The sequence below is a fragment of the Solanum pennellii genome, chromosome 10 (genome assembly GCF_001406875.1).
Source record: "Solanum pennellii chromosome 10, SPENNV200".
In the NCBI taxonomy this organism is placed as follows: Eukaryota; Viridiplantae; Streptophyta; class Magnoliopsida; order Solanales; family Solanaceae; genus Solanum; species Solanum pennellii.
In genome coordinates, this window is record NC_028646.1 from 54,160,246 (window position 1) to 54,179,625 (window position 19,380).

The 19,380-nt window shown below is 33.4% G+C and overlaps 1 pseudogene; it reads right to left on the minus strand.

Moving 5' to 3' along the window:
• Positions 1-207: 207 nt before the first annotated feature.
• On the minus strand, positions 208-1,581 carry LOC114074268 (annotated as a pseudogene).
• Positions 1,582-19,380: the final 17,799 nt, after the last annotated feature.

A 19,380-nucleotide genomic window follows, 5' to 3' on the forward strand; every position in this document is an offset into this window, starting at 1 on the left:
GAAACTCTATCTTCTTATCTTCATGGCCTTGTAAATAAAATTAGAGTGTTCTTGAACATAAGAAGTAGCATGATCAAAAAGATAATCTACCAAGCTCTTCAATGTTGAACGATCTAATAAATTTATTTCACTCATCTCCTTGAAAATCTCATAAATATCATCTTTGTAAGATGAAATATTGTTTAGAGAAATTTTGGAAAGTTTTCCTCAGATCTCTTCCCAAAGACCCAAGATGTACTTCCTTTTGTGATTGAACACAACACCTTTTCCTTCGAAGACAGACATAGCACCATTAATCTTCGGGAGAACTCAGGAAATCTCATTTGAATTAGGAGTCAATTGTTTTAAAGTTTGCCTACGAGAAGTACATGATGACTTTTGCTCTTTCTATATATTTGTAATTGATTGTGCCTTAGGTCTCGATATCGCGGTAGACTTTTTGCTAACTTGTGGTCTTTCATGCGGTGATCCTAGTAGATGTCCGGCAGCGTTAACCTACAAGTCAAAAGGGCAGGTTAGCAAGGTCATTTCAACTTTTTAATAAAAAAATAAAAAAAATAAAAATATATACCTTGTTACTCTGAATTATCAATGATCTAGAAGGACTATCGACACTTCGGACTTCTACAATTTCAGCCCTAGATGATTCAACTCTTTGCCTCTTCCAACATCGATCCTTGCTAGTTTTGCTCGTTTCTTGAAGGGACCGTTTACTAGAGAAGAGAAATCGGGGGCATTTCTCTTTATCAGTAGGAGTAGGAACTAGTTCTTTCTTATATGACTTAAAGAAGTTAAGCTTCTTACTTTGATGTTGGGGAGCAATTGGTGTCTTGACTTTTGAAAGTGTCTTCTCGATATCTTGACTTTTGTCTTCTAGAAGGTTAACAAATTCTGACCCATCTTTTTCAACCATAACATCCAAATTATCCTCAAGAAACATTCCTTAGGACCTCTCCCACCAAGATGAATATTGGGTGGCGTAAATCTTCTTTACGGAAGATACTGCAGGAGGAAATGTCGCTTTAGACACAGTCACACGGGATACGAAAATGCGCCAATATCTAAGGCCTTCATCAAGTGATTCAACACGAATATCTTATTCTAAATAGCCAGGATTATCTTGATGGAAACCAAATTGGTGACTAAATCGATGCGGACTATATGGCTCAAAGACAAAGGAAACTCCTCTCCTCAATGGAAGATAATTAGAACGAATGCTCATAAAATAAGCCTACTCTAACTCTGGTGATTCTTCATCATCAATATATTAAGTTGGGTGAGGCGTACTAAGCATGGTTGCATTCCATACAACGTTTTCCACCCGATAAACACTCTTTCTTGCCTCATCTTTGTCAAAATACTTGCAGCACATTCTCCAAAATATACCACCTTTCGTGGTAGAGAAGGTCCACTAGTAAGCGGATAGTGTGTCTTGAGATAATAAGCAATCCAACCATAAACGTAGTGAATGGGACAAACTCTTGCATGGTCCAACTGTGAATAATTTGAAATTTTATTCAAGCCATGATATATACTCGCTAAAATGGGAACCACAAGGCTAACCTTCCTACCTCTCGCCATTAAGCTTGGTATCTTAAAAGTCTCAGGTCGAGTGAAATTCCCTTCTTTAGACGGAAGTACAAAGGCACATAACCAACATGATAAAAGGTCGTCAGATAAGTCTCATATTTTTGATGTTTCGCTCCAAGCATAGAAAATACCATCTCTTGAGAACTTGACCATATGTTTATCTCAATAGGTATCTCTCATGTAGGATTATTAGTAGACGACAGACGTCGAGATTTCTTCTCTTTCCTTGGGGGAGCTGGCTCATACTTTAGATCTTTCTTCCACCAAAATTGTATCCATTCCTTAAAAGAGAAACCAATGTTACCATGTTTTTCCTCTTTAAGATGATGAAAGGTAGCAAACATATACTCACAAGTTTGAGGGAGAAATCTTTCCCTCTTGTCATTAAATCTTGTAAGATCCGTGGAGTTTGGTATTACTTCTTCGTAAGGGAATCTGCTAATTGGCAAGACAACAAGAATATGCAAGTCCCAAAGAGATATGAATGTTTCCCCAGCAGATGTAAGTAATGTATTTGTTTGAGGGCACTAAGCCTCACAAAAGGCTTGTATAATATTGGAGTTACAATCATATATGTAAAAAGAGAAGCAAATACAGCATCACTAATACAAGCATTGTTTAGAGTTTGCCAATTTTTGCTTACGACATCTTCTGTCCATTCCCAGTACCCCAGAATGTAGCGATATTCACCTTCAAGCACAATGTTGTCTTCCCAACATAGTTCTTCTTGAATCATGCGGAGACCTAAATTTGAAAGTGTGGTCGCAATGTTTGTACGATGAGGAATTGGTTTCTTAAGATACCACACTTTGGAGGCTCTATTAGATTTATGATCGTATTCGAATGTCCAACTTTTGATATAAAGTGTTAGTGAAAAAACTTTCAAGATAATAAAATTGCAAGATTACAATTGAAAATAAAATGAAGAAAGTAATCTCTTCAGGCTGAGGCGCGGATATCTCGCTCTCTTTAAGGAGATTCAAGTCCACTGCAGCAAATGTTTTCACCGGTCCAGCAGTAGTCCTCTTTGACTTGTCCCCTCCAGGATACAACATCCTTCACAAAGTATAACTCAACAACTCTGGACAAGAGTTGAGTTCAAAGCTCCACAAAAAAGAACACCTCCCTTCAACTAATAAGAATTCTCTTTTAGACTAACTCTTTCACTTTTTGTTTTCTCTTATGTTTTGTGTGTCTCAAAAACCAAATGAAGACTACCACTATTTATACTACAAGAAGTCTTCCTAGCAATGAATAGGAAGATAATGGAGGTAGTAAATAGTGAAGATAATGGCCTTAGGAGTTTCATAGGTCACAATGGGAGTTACATAGGTTACATAAGTTACAATGGGAGTTACATAGGTTACAATGGAAGTTATATAGGTTACATAGGTTACAAAGAGTAATGGAGGAATTAAGAATGAAATACATTGATGGATAACCAATGCTAATGGATGATGTAGAAGTCATCCATTCCAAAGTTCATTCTTATAACTCCAAAATAAAGCAATTTAATATGTTAAATATTATTATTAAAATGCTAATAACCTAACATAAAGTGTGTTTCTCAATTGAGGCTATGGATCAACATAACGACCAACAAAAGATTCCTGGACCAAAAACTTAGTCTCCATCGTACTACCCTCTGATCCAATGATGAGATATTCGAGTTTAGAAGACGGACAAGCATAATCCTTGAAGAAAACCATTGTTCAAACTGCAAAAAGAAAAAAAAAGTGTTAATGTTTGTTTATAATAATGCACGAAAAAAGATAAAACTCGAAAAATAGGGTAGTAAGAAGGGACGAATAATTTAAGAATTCGGGACCTTGCAACACTTTGAGAGTATTATTTTTTTTAGGCGGGAGCGTGGCATGGTATTCTAGTAAAGCTTCGAGTTGGTTAAACATTTGAGACCTTGTAACACCTTGAGTTTTTTTCAACGCGTGAGAGTTACACGGTATTCTAGTAAAGAATCAAGTTGGGACTTTGTAACACCTTGAGTTTATTTTCAAGACGGGAGCGTTACATGGTATCCTATTAAAGCTTCAAGTTGGTTAAGCATTCGGAACCTTGTAACACCTTGAGTTTATTTTCAAGGCGGGAGCTTTACACGTTATTTTAGTAAAACTTCAAGTTAGTTAAGCATTCGTTACCTTATAACACCTTGAGGTTAGTTTTAAGGTGGGAGCGTTACACAGTATTCTAGTAAAGCTTCAAGTTGGTTAAGCATTTGAGACCTTGTAATACCTTGAAGGTAATATTTTTCTTCAAGACGGAGTCGTTAAACACATCCTTTCACACCTCAAGATCAAACTCTTGTATTGTGATAATATTCCTCATTGTTAGCCTCCACAAAATTTAATTATTATTTATATTTTCTCTGGAAAAAAATAACGAAATAATAAAAAAAACACGAACCTTAATGTTGGCTCATAAAAGATCTAAAAGGATGCCCACGCGTCAAAACCCCAGAGAACCTACAAAAGAAGAAAGAAGTTCTGCACTGTTTACGATAAAAAAAAATAAAGAGAGAGGAAGCATCTATTTATAATGCTCAAATACAGAGGAATGAAATCCTCTCCTACATGAATAATGATTCCTTCTTTTATCTAAACTATAGAAACCAAAACTTGAAGGAAACATGCATGCTTAGAATTCTAATTGGCTAAGGAGAGTGCAAAGTCATACCTACCCTAATTCCAATTGGACAATGAAAAAAAAAATATAGCCAAGTGGCCACGTGAGTTCATGTATATATATACTAGATAATTCAAGGCCAGTTCACGGGCTCAATATAATTAGTTATCATTATAATTTTAATTTTTTTTAACCTAAATTCACATATTATCTTATTATAATTTAATAATTTCTAGCATTTGAAAGAATGACAAAAATTCTCTATCAGATATATCTCTCTCCTCTGTGAGATACATCACTATCCTCTCTCGAATACATCTTCATCCCCTCTTGAATACATCTCTATCATTTCTTGGATACTTTTCTCTCCTCTCCGTACATCCATATTCCCTCTAAAATATAATTCTCTCCTCTCGAATTCATCCGTGAGTTATGTGTCTGCAAGTTTCGTGAATAGCAATGTATCATGACCGATGTATCCGCGTGTCTGCCAATAAATTTAAAATTTTTTAATTCTATTATTTTTTTGTGTAATTTGAAAAAAAAAGTAGAGATATAATGTAATTAACTCTTAAAACTATGAAAATTTATGTAATTTTAACTTTAATTTATGTGACATATTTTTCTCTCTAGTCAATTTCAAAAGAATGATGTATTAATATATTTAATAACATTTTGACTTTAAAATATACATGTTATTCATAGTAAGAAGATTTATAGTCATATGAACATCTATGATTTGTTTTAGACCACGAGTTTTAAAAGAATTTTTTAACAAAAAAACTTCATCTTAAGTCAAACATTTAAATTGAAATGGAGTGAGTACGAACTTTAGTTAAGTTTTTTTTTTTTTAAACTATTTTGTTGTTTAACAAAATTTAAAATGAAAATGCTACATCCTTTTCACAATTATGTTATAGTTTTTTTTTTTATCAATATCTAGTAGATGATAACCAAAAGTTTAACATAAATAAGGTAATAAAGTAACTTAATTTTGAAATTCAAGTATTGATATTAATTGAGAAAATATTTATTTATGAATTGTAAAGCATTCATAATCTAATATTTAATATGTTTCTTACTCTCGACGAATGACATTAATTTATCATGATTCAATATTGTAAGAAGTAGAAATCAATATCAAAAAGTGCAATTCACTATTATATGAGGGTCAATCTATAATTTATATATTGTGGAAGTTTCCTAAGTATATGATATATATTTCTATGACAAATTAAATTTTGATCCAATATATTTATACTATTTTAAATTTTATCCTGTTAATTGGTTATGTATTTTCTTAAACTATAATTATGCGGTCATTAATTATCAGTTATTACATTATCAGCTCTATATTCCTCGTTTTTATGTCTTTCAAATTCTGCTTTTTTGTTTTCTTATTTAAATCACAATTCTTAAACATAAAATAAATTATTTTTTGGAGATAAAATAAGTTAAATAAAACTATATGAATATTTATGTTTAAAAAGCATTATATATAATTAAAAAGAATTGTGCTATTTTGTTTTCTTATTTAAGCCACAATTTTTAAAGATAAAATAAATATTATTTTGGAGATAAAATAAGTTAATTAAAATTATATGATACTTATGTTTAAAAATCATTGTATATAATTAACAAGAAAATTACATACATTTAAGATTGTAGGATTATACTGAATATGTTGTAGTAGTAATAAACATAGATGAACTATTTGAGTTATCAGGAGTATAAAAGTAAAAGTATATTTCACATTATTATAATAAAACAAATACAAATTATTTTTTAAAAATAAAAAAAAATTGAATTTGTGAGCCACACATGAATTAAGACTTTTTGTGACTCTTGAAAAGAAAAATTGGATTCTTCTGGAAAACTATTTTGACGATTAATTGTGCAATTATAAATTTAAAACTTTGCCCATCTTAATGATTAAAATTACAAAATTGCCATTGGTCGTCCTCATCATGGCTCTTCTATATAATATAAAATAATAAATAACTATTTCTTTTTCTTATTTAAGTCACAATTTTTGAAGATAAAATAAGTTAAATAAAACTATGTGATACTTATGTTAAAAATTATTATCTATAATTAAAAAGGAAATTACATACATTTAACATTGTAGGATTATACTGAATATCTTGTAGTAGTCATAAACAAAGATGAACGATTTGAATTGTCAAGAGTACAAAAGTAAAAATATATTTCGCATTATTATTATAATCAAACAAATAAAATTGATTTTTAAAAATAAAATAGAATGAATTTGTGAGCCACACATGAATCAAAACTTTTTGTGACTCTATAAAAGAACAATTGGATTCTTGTAGAAAACTATTTTGACAATTAGTTATTCAATTATAAATTTAAAACTTTGACCATAATAATGATTAAAATTACTAAATTGTCATTGGTGCGCGCGCGCGTGTGTGTGTAATTTATGGCATTTTAAATATGTCATATAGTTGTCATATAAACAATACTTCAAAGTCTAGTCTTCCCGAAAATATATTTCTGACAAGACTTGAAATAGGGGGCATTTCTAATCATTTAAAATTTATTAAATATAAATTCATAAAATAATTTGAATTATATTAAATTTATAAATATATTAATTTAAATAACTATTATAAATTAATATAATTGAGTTAAATATTTAAGTCCAATAAATATGGACTTAATTAAAGCCTACATTAATTGATTTGGGCTACAATAAATGAGCTCAATTTGATTTCATTCTAGAGGCCTATCTTGGCGCCAAGTGTGCAAATGATGTGTCATGCCAAGTCAAATAAGAAACCAATAGAATCATGACATGTGTGAAAGATGACAAGACCGCTCCATAAAGCCCATATGCCGTGTCACTTAAATCTGATTGTCCGAACAAAATCCTATTCGGATAGCAACTCCTTTATTCTAAAACTTTAAATAAGGGTCCTCATAATTCAGAAAAGACAGACAAAATTCTAAACAAGAAGCTAGAGAAAATTCGTGGTACAAACGCCATTTAATTCTCTACAAAGCTACAAGTTTAGGAATTCAAGCATTCAAGTTCAAGAACGATCAAGATCAAGACAATCGAATTCAAGTACAAGCTCGAAGCCCTTGAATTCAAATAAAAGTCAAGATCAAGATAAAATTCAAGTTCAATTTCATTAGAGATTCAAGAACAAGCTTTAAAGCCTTTGAATTTATATTTGAAAAAGTGAATTCAGAGAAATTATAGTGATTGTAACACTCGCATTTGAAATAATAAATCGATTGTTGCTAGAATTTTTTGTTCTTGATTATTGTTTTCTCGATACGAATTTTATTGTCCACACATACACACACAGTCTTTATTTTGTAGATGTTCTACTTGGTGTATGAGTCCCGACCACTTCTTTGATGTATTAGAATGAGTTTTCAAAACTATGAGTAGACTTGTGAAGTGACTTATGTAGGGACTCTCAGAGTCTTATACACCATGTCATATCTAGGCTTTTCTTTTGATCATCACAAATGTTTATTTAGTTAAGTATTTGACCTTGACTTTATTTATAAAACTCAATTGAATTCAATTATTATTTATTTGTCAGATTGACTTATAGTGGCATAGTCTCTTATTTTTTGATGGTTCTTCCGTTATATGGTTAATGTGGGTGTCAATCTCGACCAACTGGGTCATGACAAAACAACAATACTTTAAACTATATCAACAAGAATTTGATGAAGGTATTTTATTATTCAATGGAAAGCTTAATATTGAATAAACATATTATATTAAATTTTAAATTTCTAAAATTTACCTCTACTTTTAAATTTCAAAAAAGCTATGTTTGAAAAGTCATCCTCCAAAAATGAGTGTGGTGAATTTAATGAAATATTCTAGAAATAAAATAAGTAGATTGCAAATATCCTTACAATAAATAAATTTGACTATAAGAATCTATCCGAAAGATATGATATTAAATAGTATTAATAATATTAATGACTAAACTTATTATTTTCTTCTGCTTTTCGCTATAAATTAAAAGTTCCATGCTTAACATAATTCACCATCTAGCTTAATACCTCACTAAATGATATTTAATTCACTCCATTAAAAAGAATAAAAGAATGGAGACCTATTATTTGTTATTATACATATAGAAACAATGATAATCAGTTTTTCAGATTTTTTTTAGTATTTTTGTAGATTGAAAGATTGATTTGATTATTTGTTTGATGTGTTTATAACATTTTATGAATGATTTTACATCAATTATAGGAAATCACATCTTTTAATCTACGACTCTGTGTAATGATGCTTTTGGAGTACCTTAAATGTAACTCGGGACTGATCCAGTAATAATCAGCCTTCGATCACATTTAAGGCAGGCCAGAAACGTCAGCACAAAAGGTTGTTCACCTACAACCACACATCTCATTATCATAATTTGTGGAAGGAGAATTATTTTATTGATCTTTTGTTATAGTCTTTGACTAACACTTTCTGTTATCTATATTTTAGGTGTACTCATTTTGTCTCCATTATTCCTCTAGACCAAAAGACATCTGATAGTGGATCAACCATCAAAGGAGCTTCTTCGAACAAAGGTGAAGACATCTTGCAATTCAACTATATATACTATAAATGGAGCTTCTTCAAACAAAGATGAACGCAGATTGTTATTCTACTCTATATAGTTGGAACAAAATTAAAAATAAGTTATCGTTATGATTAACTTTGTGATTCATTGGTTCAATTTAAATGATAAAATATCTATATTCATATAAGAATTTTATGAAGCATACTTCATCAATTTTGACCTCTTCTTTATTGATGTACCATCGAGATTCTTTGTTTGTAAACAAGTAAGTAACATTTAAGGAGATTAGTCTGATATAGATCATGAGAGGACAAAGTAATTTAATCTAACCGTGCTATGAATGAAGATTAAGAAAGAAAAAAAATTACATGATTTTACATTAAAACTCAGTCTCAATGGGTTCACATAAATTTTATTCGAACAAATCTTATTGATGTTTTCGAGATTTTGATGTAAAGTGTAGAAAATATGTACTATAAACACATCAACAATGAACAAGATCATTATCTACCTAAAAACATTCAAAAAGAAAAAGAAAAACTATGAAAGATCTAATAATTTTTATATTATCTTTATAATATCGAAGGTCTCCTAAACTTAGTTCATATAAAGACCATTATTTGTTATTTCGGGATTTTTATCTCTTTTCAATGTGTGACACTCTCCCTAACATTTTTAATTATTTCAGACTATATTTTATATTTGAAGTTAATTTTTTATGTCGTTGGACGTTATTGTACAATTTACACTAATTCTTGTATGTACGTTTGTCATTTCACACTTCTAGCAATATTTTATGAAAGGTTTACATCAAGACCTGCTATGTTTATACAGAAGTTGTCCAAAATTGAAGTATCTGGGTAGAAATTGCTTAGGCTAGTTTTTCAGAAAGATCACGTGTTGCGGGGTTTAGGTTTCAACTTTGAACCGTGATGTAGTGTTGATGGTTTTGAACTTATATTATGTTAGTTGAGGGGATTAGTGATTCGTAGAAACTTTTTGTGATTAAATGAGTGATTCATAGCGCTTAAATTATAGCAATTTATGCATGAGATACTGTCATTCTTCATCACAGCGGGGCCCTTGCCTCCATAATGATATATAGCATCCTCAACTATGCCAAGGACTGTAATAGCAGTAAGTTTCTCACCATAGAGGACCCAACCAAGGTGAAGGCCAAAATAGAGATTGCCTTTTTTATCATGACCCGAGACTATTCCCTAATTCATAACACAATGCTTATATGAGTGGCCCTAAGCTAAACCACGGTTTAGCATGACGTGAAGATTTAAATACATGGATAACTAAAATACTGATATGGAAGGTAAATAAAATCAAGTTTATTAAACTTAAACATCTAAATATCAAGTTTCTAACTAACCATAAGTTGAAGCTACACTAACTCTCTAGAAGTGTATACTAAGATGAGTTACTAGAACAGAACCCTAACCAACTCTAACTGTGTGAAGTTGAAATTACCATAATGAATGTAATGTAAAGCATGTCCTTGAAAGATGGGGACTCATAAATAGTATAACAAAGATGATCCTGATTCGTACACTAATATCTCATTTCATATGAATTTAATTATAATTTTGAAATTACCATTTTGCCCTCCCTCTTACTATTTTCATGTTTAGTTTGTGTTTTGAAAATGGTTGGAATGGTCCCCGATACGGCCGGGTTTTTTTTTTTGTTTGTAATTGGACCCTCTTGTGTTGAAAATTCTTGATAGGGTTCACTTTGGTCAATATTTTTAGTTTCAAGCATTGGATGTGAATTTTTTTAGTTCCATCGCATCTGGAACATTAAGTTTGATCCAATCAGGTGGCTGGTAAGGCTTTCGAGGCATTTCACTTGAAAAAATATAAATTCTGGTTTTATTTTCCAAAAATCCCATTTCCACCATTTTTACCCTTGAAGAGTTCAGAGGCGATTCTTTCTTGCCTCTTAGTGATTTCTTGAGTGGGAAATCTTCGTTTTACTTATTCTATTTATATTCCAACAACTCTTTTAAAACTTGATTTTAAAGTGGATTTTGGGTTCTTCCCCTAATATTGGTGAAATGGCATTTTGATGATTTGAGACTCATTTCTTAATTGATTTTGATGTAGTTTATATCCATGAATCCGTCTTGGCTTGTGGGCTTGATTTTCAACTTTAAATCTATTTTTACCTTTTAAATTATGAGATTTCTGAACTATTTTACCCCTGATTTCAAAACATAGCAATATGGATATCATAGAGTTCATTTTGATGAACTCTTTCCATTCATTAAATTAATAAGAATGAGTTGGATAGTGTACCGTTGGATTGACTCATGGTAGACAATCATTATCCTAAATTTCTCAGTAAAGCTGAAATCGTTGGGAGATTCAAAAAAGAGAAAAACCCTGAAAAATTTATTGCTTTGGTTCTGTTTCCGTTAAGGCCGCTGGGGCGGGATTTTTCCCGCCAAGACGAGGCAATTAGGGCGGATTTCTTTCCGCTAGAGCGGGACAGGGCGACAAAATCTCAGCACTGTCTCTCCAGTTTTCCCCTAGTCACAATTATGGACCCAAAATCGTACCCAAACTAAACCCCCGCGATCTAATTCATTGTTTAACACTCGTATATAATTTATAAGCTATGTTAAAATGGTGGAAAACCTAGGAATATGAGGAGAAAATCAGTGAGGCCATGAAGGTTGGGGAAATGGCAATACAGGTACAAGAGTAGTGCAGGCAAGCAAAGAAGTTTCCCATCAAGAGGATATGGATCATTTTTATGTTTTTTTCCGAGTAAGGCCGAGATTGAAGGTGTGATGCAATGGTCACAAGATCTTATCTTGTTTGTGACCAATTGACTATTGTTTTGTTGATTTGTGTTCTACTTATTCATTTGTGTCAGTTCAATTCTTTTGGGATTTTATGTGGTTTGTGTTATACGTTATGCCCTCATCCATGTTTCTACTATAGTTGAAGAATCAATCATAGTCACCCTTGTATATTGTGTTTGTCCTGTTGTGTTTATGGATTTTCAGTCTTGTTTTGATTTGGTTATCCTGGATATGACTGACTCGATATAATATTAGGCATGACTTGGTTGTCCACTATCATACCGGGCTTAATATAATGCTAAGTCGGTAACTCTACAGATCCCCGGTAGGGAAAGATTAAAGTGGGAAGGTGTGTACAAGCCCAAGCTAACTAAGATCATATCCTCACTTCGGGCTAGGAAATTAGTAGTGCAAGGTTTTTGGCTTATAATGTTTCTCATGTCCAGAATGTTGAGGTTGCTTCTCCCTCTATTGAGTTTATTCCTGTGGTGTCTGAGTTTTAAGGAAGTGTTTCCAACGAATTATCCTGGTGTCTGAGTTTTAAGGAAGTGTTTCCTACGAATTTTCCTTGTATTCCTCCATATAGAGATATAGATTTCTTCATTGACATAGAAACTGACACTCACCCCATTTTCATCCTTCCGTGTCATATGGCTCTGGAAAAATTGAGAGATCTTAGAGCTCAAATCTAAGAGTTTCTTGATAAAGGTTTTATCGTTGTGGTGCTTTTCCGTGGTGTGCTCATGTCTTGTTTGTTAAGACGAAGGAGAGTAGTATGAGTACTGGTTAATCTTAAGCCATAAATGAGTGGATTGATACTATAATGACAAGTTTATAGATAATGAAAGTCCCATTGAGTATACTAATGTGAAGGTAATTGAATAGTGTAGTAGTAAATGTGTATAAAATTGGGTTAGCCCTTGAATTTGATGGGTATAACTGAGTTTGAGGTGTCATGTTGATGAAAAGGTTGATTTGTAGTGATAACCAGGCTAACCGAGCATAGTGGTAGTAAGAGTGTGTGATGGATTGTGCTGGAATACAACAATGTAATAAGATTGTAGGTTAAGAGAGTTATGTATAATAATTATGACTTGCGAGTATCTAAGGTTGTTATTTTCTAATATTTGGTGAGCAACGTGGTTATACTGAAAATTTTAAGATATGGTGGGACACCACTTAAATAGAATTTTAAAGAGCTAGAGTTTTGATGAAGGAAAATATAGTGGAATGCAGTATAACCTTTAAAGAGAGGCTAGAACAAGAATATTTTAGTTGGTTGCGAAGGCTAAGGAGATATCCCTAGATGGGTAGATAATTGGGTTCAAGGGAACGTGATTTCATTCGTTTTGTTGCGACTATGGTAATAGTGTGATATGTTCTTCAGATTTGTTAAAAAAAACTATTGGAAAGGACATGAGGAAGGAGTCTACATACATTAGCTCAAGCGTGATGATAAATGCTTTGCTTTTTCTTTGAGTTTTGTAATGAGTATGATTGAATTTTAGCCAAAGATATTGTAAGATAGATGACGATGTGATCAATAATAAGTGAAGGTCCATGAATTCATAAAAAAACTTCAAATGTATAAGTTAATGTCGATGGATAAGAGGATTGTGTTATACCATTGAATTTACAATTCAGATTTTAATTATAAATCTACATTCGTGGTGATATATTTATCAAGGTATGAATTTACAAGGTGAAAAATAATCAATTGTATCCAATACTTTGCATTTGAAAGGACCTACATCTGGTTAAGTTGTAAAGTTGATTACTGTTGATTATTAAGTACCTAAGAAAGGTTTTCATTTAAAAGGATAAGTTTATAGTACGGTAAATGGTCGGAGTGTTCTTGATGGTTGTTAGTATTGAGAGTGTGGGCTTCGATGGAATAGTGTGAAGAGTAAGTGTAGCCAACTCAATGGAAATGACTAGTATTTACTTTTCAAAGGAAAACATTTAGTGTTATTCCGTAAAATTCTTATGTGATCATTTATTTTAGCTTTGTACATGGTTGTGAGTATGATTCACTAGCAATGATCACATGTTCTTTCAATTTTCGGGTGGACTCCTAGTGATGTAAAATGTGTACCAATCTTACAATGTTCTCTTGGTTGAATGTGTGGATCATTAGGTCCAATGTTCTTAATGGTAATATACAATCATAATTGCAAAATCTAGCATGTTGATAGTGTTGTTGGAGGTTTGTATGTTTCAATATATCCCTCAAGGAGTATCTGATGTCTAAAGATTGAAATTTTTATAACTTAAGCTTATGAGAATCAATGTTGTGGGATGGAAATGTTACTATGAACTATGATATTTTGAATATCATGAGCGTGTGTTGGTTTGTTTAAGTTCACCTCTAATTGTGAAGCGTTTTGATTTCGTTTTTTTCATGGTTATGTGAGAAAGGATTCATCCTGATGTTTGTGTCGAAGTATTTGACAACATGTTCCAAAACATGTATGCAAACAACTTTGGTGGTTATGGAGAATCACTTTCCTTGTTAGGTAAGTTTACATATAATAATATTTATTACTCGAGTATTGGAATTACTTTATTGAGGCACGGTATGTGATGATGTGTAGGTATTCAATTGGTTGGTTTGTGGATGAAGATTATATCGTAATGTTAGGCTAAGTTGTGTTAAACAAGACCTTTTGTATAAAGAAGAACCGGTTGAAATTTATTGATCGCGAAGTCTGGAAGCTAAGGACATGCCAGACAAGTATATCATGTTGCTTAGAGATTTAAGTACTACTCTACCATTACTTTAGTCAGTCTTTTCTAGTTGATCACTCGGGGACGACTGAAGGGTAAATCGATATATATTGTAATGACCTAATTCTGTCATTAGGAAAAATCCAATGGGGAAATAATTGGACCAGAAAAATCTTTTTGTAAGAACTTGGGATTTCCCAGGCTAGTCCAGATCTGGACAAAATCTGAGTTAGTAAGGTCTAGGAAAATCTTGTAACAACTAGGTGATTTAATAAATTTTAATACATAGTTGATAGCTCATATGTAAGGAACCCGTACGACTTTATAGAATCTAATTCCAGCGAGTACAAATCCCAAAAATGATCTTAGCATGAACCGGTAGCTGTTGAATGTCAAGGGTTGAAGGTGTGTGGTGAAATGGGGGCTTGGAACTCAAATTCCAACATTTTGTCTCCGTGCATCTAGCTATAGTGGTATCTTGATCTAGCGAGATGGGTCTCGCTACAGCGGGTAAATCACGACTTAAATAGGGTAACCCCCCCCCCCCTAAAAAAACAACTTAATGTTCGGCAAAAGTTCATTCTTAAGAGCTAAAAAACGACCCAGGGTTATTTCTTGAAGGTTTTCCACCTCTTTTATCACTAAAGGTAAGGATTTTACTCCCCTAATCCTTTTTTTGATCCATAGAACTGTGGTTATTGGTTAATTACTACTGGGGAAGGGTTTTGATCTAAACCTAATGGTGGAAAAACCCCTAAATTGGGTATTATGATCTTGGTTTTTTTATAGTACAAATAATTAGATTTTTTATTGTTTATCCATGTGTTCATTGTGTATTTTTAGATCACGAACAAGTAAGAAGAATCTTGAAATGAATATATTCAAGTGTTTTAGGTGATTCAAGTTTTGATTCGAGGTAGGTGATGGTTGTGATTTCATGTTGGTGTGATATAAGATCGTAATTACTTCATTATAATGCATGTATGTGTGCAAATGTTGCATTATTGATCAAATTAATTGTAAATGAGGATAATTGAATAATTGTATTCCATGGATCACCTCTTGTTTTGATTGTACTTTATTTAATGGGTGGGTTTCACAATTTGACACACTTACTGGGATCGGTTGCCATGTTCCTACATAAATATGGGATCGGTTTCCACGTTTCAGCATAAACATGAGATTGGGTCCCACGTTTCGACATAAACATTGCATCGGGTACCACGTTCTAGTATGATAAGAATTGCGGCGTGGGTTCCATAAGAAGACCATTGAATAGGGTTCTGTGAGAGTATAATTGAATTATGTTGTGTATGTACTTGAGATGATTACGTTCATATATAATAATGATTGATATTGGAAGACTGTATGTGATCTAAATTGATCACTAATGTGTACTATTGAGAATGTGGCATTGTAAAAACCCAAAGTTACGACAATCCTTAGGTCGCAACACGGGGTACTCGACCTCTCATAGGTCTTGTACAAGCCTCTTGACTTCATTGCATAACATCATGCATAATTAGAGAGAATTTAAAAATTTTCGTAAAACATAAATTAAAAGGTCTTTCATAAAAGAGGAAGAATCTCTGATGACATTGTCTGAAAAAACCATCTAACTTTGACATGAATGAAACATTTTGGGACGCAGCCCACATAAAATCTAAAATATAAAAAAAGACATAAAGTAACATAAAGATTCGTCCTCGAATCTTTGAGGACTCACCACTTATTCTCTTCTTGGAAACCTTGAAACTCTACCCGTCAAGCAACTTAATCTTCTTAAGACCCAACATGGACAGCATGTAGGAAATATGCGTTAGTACGATACGTACAAAGTATGGAAACTATCATACCAAATATAATATATCTCAATTGTCAATAATAGACATAATCATAAGAGATAAAAGCATAAGCATAACATGACTATCATAAACATAGAAAAACATCATAAATCATATAAGAGTTCATACTTACTTTTTTTTCCTTCTTACTCAAGTGAACTATCCGACAAACTACCTCTAAGTATACTTGTGCAAAGATAAGAGAGCATCCCATACTACTACCAAAGCTAAGTACCTCTCGTTGGTCAATGTTGATCATAATCCACTACCCTACATACTAATCCTATCTTGAAAACCATACTTAACATGTTCACCTTCCATAGACTCATCATTACTTAACCTCATCTATTAAGATTCTCTTATCTTTAGTCTACTATACTTGGAAAGTCAACTCTAGTCCAATCCTATCTTCAATATTTTCTTCATTAGTGACCCCTAGGTTATACCTTGTGCAAGCACTCATGATGCCCACCATACATGCAAGGTAATACTTTTGGATCCTTTCTTTTTTACTTATTACTTTTGAGCCCAACCTCATTCTTTATATTATAAACACTATAGGATACTTCTTTAAGTATGTCTAAGTTCCTTAATCATATGGATCCTACGAGATACTTCTTTAAGGTATGTATTGATCCCTTAATAATAATAAACACTACGAGATACCTATTGGGCATGTCTAAGTTCATTCACACATTATGAACACTATGAGATACCCCTTCGCCATGTCTAACTTCATCCATTGCTTATGAACACTATGAGATGCTTCTCAAGCATGTCTAAGTTCATAGGATATGGAGATCTCTACTAGGGTACCTTGACTCTATCACGTGAAGGACTCCCGCCTCATGAGACCTAATGGAATATTCATTACAACTACTAGGTGTGGCTCTCCTTTCTACTTGGAGTCCAAACCCTTGTTGTACTAGTCGTCTCACTTTCCATATCCACTTGGAGTCAAGCATATACTCCAAGGTTTACTTATCAAGCCTTGCTCAATCTTTTCTCATGGAGGGATGTCCTAGAAAATCTCTCCATGATCAAGTGAGTTCTATCACTTTCAATCAATCATCCTAATTTTACAGCCAACCCAACCATCCTAAGATTCATTATTCATCAATTCATTTTATATTCATCCATAAGTACATTATAGAGCCTTTTAGCCTTAGCTTTCTTCTCACATTCTTCAATGCTAGGTGAATATAGCCATAGTTCATACTTTAGGGTTCAATTAAATCAAGACAATTCCCAATTCATCAAACCTATTCCAATTCATGCTTAGATGATTCAATCAATGATCAATTAATATAGACTAAAATCAAGTTAAGAAGAATCAACACAATTCCTTCATCTAGTCTCTAATGGCCTAAGATCACCACGATCACCTTTAAATTCAATTAATATAATTCACCACGTAAACTCCATAAAAGTAGTACATAATCATAATATAAACATCATTGAATGCTACCCACTAGATTGGGATCACAATCAAGCCTTACCCACAATGCAATCACAACCCTCTCTTGAACAGGGTTCTTTGGATTTACAATTAAAGGGAAACTAGGGGCTTCATGGATGGTAGAATCCCTGAACAAAGCTTCACATACATTAGATTAGGAAAGTAAACCTAACTCGAAACCTTCATCAAGTTGTTTTTAAAGCTGCTGCAATTTCTCTTCTTCTTCAATGGTGGGTTTGGGTGAACTTTAGGAGAGAAAGATTTTGATTTCTTATTAATTATTGGGTATTGAGGTTTTGGCTTGTGAAAGGGGTTGTATATGACCTAAAACCGTTATAAACATAATTCCCAAGTACTTTAACTACCACTTTATCAATTAGGCACTTTTAGACAAGTGTAACTTAACTTCAATTATTGGAATGGTCATCGGGAAATAAGTCCGCGATGCGGAGTTGCTCCCATATGATTTTTGAAAATAAATTATGGGACAGTTTAGTCCTTGTTCTCGCGATACGAAGTTAGAATTCGGACTATAGAGGAACAAGTCGCAACATGGACATGTTCCTTTCATGTACAAATTCTTCTGCCTTGGGCAGCTTCATCGACCTATGTTTGGGTCCTCATCAAAGACCCTTTGGCTGGTCCTCGGGGCGTCTTTATGAGAATTTCCTACTCTTTACATGTCAGGCTATTTATAGGAACCATCGATACTCAATTTTAACCACAATCAATACCCCAAAACTCCACTAAAACACACTACGATATACTAGTTCAACTTTGACTAGTTTCCGGACATTCTTGGACGTTTCACCTCCAAACTATCTCAAACTTTACACAATGCCTCTAAACACTATTATTAGTCATTTTAGGACTTAATAAAATCATAACCAACAGGTTAGGCTCCAATTCAACCTAGATCATTTTGAGGGTGTAACAATACTCCCCCATGTTGAATGCCTTGAATCGGACCCGTTACAGCAGAAAGAACGGGGGTCTCGCTGACCGGTCAGGGAGTCGGGGGGTCCAGGGGGGCGACGCGCCCCCTGTCCTGGGGGTCCGGGGGGGCGGAGTCGCCCCCGGTCCGACGGTATACAATCTTGTTGTATTGGACCCTTAATTAACTGTCAATTCTGTATTTTGGGCCCAATCCTGTTAGGGCGTAGCTTAGCACTATATATAGATACTATGGCAAACCTTATTCTGTATTCTGTTCTTGCCTCTCCATAATAAAACTGCTCCCCCTCTTCCCGTGGACGTAGCCAATTTATTGGTGAACCACGTAAATCTTTTGTCTTGTTTTTCGTGTTTATATTTTCTCGTATTCTCTCAAATTCCGCATAACAAATTGGTATCAGAGCCTCTCGGTTAATCGGTGTTCTTGGAGAATTCGAGATGTCTGCTTTGAACGTGAAAATCGACAAATTCACAGGGAGGAACAGTTTCAGTTTATGGAAGATCAAGATGCGGTCTTTGTTGAAACAGCAAGGCTTCTGGGCGCCGTTGTCGAAAGACAAGAACGCCGTCGTTACTCCTGAGATGGCGATTCTGGAGGAAAAGGCGCACTCGACGATCATGCTGTGTCTCGCGGATGACGTCATCACGGAGGTCTCGGATGAAGAGACTGCTGCTGGTCTGTGGTTGAAGCTGGAGAGTTTGTACATGACAAAATCTCTAACCAACAAGCTGCTTCTGAAACAACGTCTATTCGGTTTACGAATGGCTGAAGGT